Here is a 2,195-nt window from a genome sequence, read left to right as displayed (position 1 = left end):
CCATTTTTCTGGCTGAGCTACCTGGTGGTTCTTTGAACCAGTAAACCATGGCGAAGGGTCCATTTAGGGGCCGGGGCAGGGGAGAGATCAGGGTAGACTATGAGTTTACTTTCCCTAACACAATCCCGGTTTCAAATGTCCTGTTTTCCTGTCTTCATAAACTCTCCACATCTCCCAGAAAATCTGCTCTTTGGGTAACTAAACCACATTTCCATATTACCTTTGGTACAAAAATATCCCCAAGTTTCCTTTTATCAGACGAAGAGCCTTCAAGTCCAAAAATCTGATTACCAAACCTGCCGGGTCTCCCCTTACGTGTGAGAAGTGATGATAACAAACCACTTTCCTAAAGCTTACACTGTAAAGTTTAACACAATGACCATAATAAACACAAGTAAGCGCTTATCTTTTAGGCAAAAAAAAAAAAAAAAAAAATTGAAATCTCAACCTGGAGACTTAATTCTATGTTGGCAAAGACTTGATCCCCCAGAGATGATTATTACCGCCCCGACCTCGCTCCATTTTCTGTATTCGACCGCCATTAAATGATGAGAAACACTTGGAGATAATGAGTCTCCACAACTGTCGACAGCCAAAGAACTTCGCCCCTGGGTCCGTCCTGCAGCATGGCAGGCTGCCCTGCTACCCAGCGATGAATTCAGGGATATGGAGCTAATCGACAATCAAGTTCCAACAGACACATTTTAGCACTGCTTGTCAAGACCAGAAAAGGATCGAGCATACTGAAACGGTTACTAACCAATTTACATAATCAGGAAAGCATTGTACTATATTGGCCAAAAACATTAGTCATGGGATTAGAATCCATCCTCCCTTAAACAGTCTAATCCTCTTAAAAATAGCTCACAGTAATCAGGTTAGCTTCACTGTAAAGTTTCGTAAACCCATCACTCTTAGAAAGGAGTTTCGGAAAAAGGAAAGATCAAACAGTTTCTAAAGTCCTTGATGCCGATGAAACATGGGGCAAAATAAATGTCTTACGAAGCGCTTATGTAATTGATTTAAACTAAAGCATCCTAATAGAGACACGGTTGCCAACAAGAGTGGATTTGTACTCTAAAGCCCCTGTGAAAACAAATTCTGAGCTCTCACTTTCTAAGTAATATGACGGTAAAAAGAGAGGGCGTAGGGAAACACCTTGCCAAGTACCCGCTTCCCGGCAGTTTCCTATGGAAGCCCTTTTAGCAGTGCTATTTAGGCATGGGATGAGGGAACAGAGTGTCTGGTTGGTCTGTGACCTCCTGGTGAGCGCAGGACCCTCTCTCCGCAGGCAGCGCTGTCTTCAAGAGCAAACTCAGCTCAGGCTTTCTAATGCATGCGGTGTGCTCTGGCAAATCCGGCAAACCCGCTCTCACCTCAAGCCTCCCAAGTCTCTCCGCACACAGACCGTGTTACCGAGCCCCAGCCCCACCTTCCCGCGGTCTGCGGACGTGCCTGAGGAGCCGGGAACAGGCTCGCAAAGGCGCTCCTGTAAGTGTCCTCGTACCCTCGGTCCTTTCGGTCTCTCCACGTCATCCTGGAGCCCTGGGTTATGACCTTACTGTCCACTCTCCAGTGCCGATTCAAAGGATCAAAGAACGGCCTCCATGTTTCGAAGGCACTAACGAAGATGCTGAAGACTGCAGTTTCTGGACCAACGTCCTTTTTCGAGTTCGCGTGGACCCGAGACGGCCTCGTCGCCCGACTGGTCATTCTTCCCAGGAGGCGCCCTCGTACCCGGCCCCACGTTTTCTAAAGTCGAATCGGAAGTGGAACACACACACACACACACGGTGTAGGCCGCACGAACGTGCCCTGGGCGCACGGGCTCCCACGGCCTGTGGGAATCGAAATCCTGCACAAGCGACTCCTCCAGTCCCACCCCGCCTGAACGGGGGCTCCCGCCACGGCCTCCTCTCTGCCGTTTATGCGAGAGAGGCCAACCATCCTCTCCAAAGTGAAAAAGCTACTCGCGACATAGTTGCGATCGAAACGCTTTCACACTTTTTTTTTTCACAGAATATGGGTGCAATGGTTAATTTTATGCCAACTTGGCTGGGCTGTGGTACCCAGATATGTGATTAAGCACTATTCTGGATGTTTCTGTGGAGGTGTTTTTTCGATGAAATTTTACGTTTAAATTGGTAGACGCTGAATAAAGCAGATTGCCCTCTATGGTGTAGATGGGCCTCATC

This window comes from Rousettus aegyptiacus, unplaced genomic scaffold (genome assembly GCF_014176215.1).
Source record: "Rousettus aegyptiacus isolate mRouAeg1 unplaced genomic scaffold, mRouAeg1.p scaffold_m13_p_8, whole genome shotgun sequence".
NCBI classification, from domain to species: domain Eukaryota; kingdom Metazoa; phylum Chordata; class Mammalia; order Chiroptera; family Pteropodidae; genus Rousettus; species Rousettus aegyptiacus.
The sequence above is the reverse complement of the archived record's forward strand: the minus strand, read 5'-3'. Positions refer to the sequence as shown.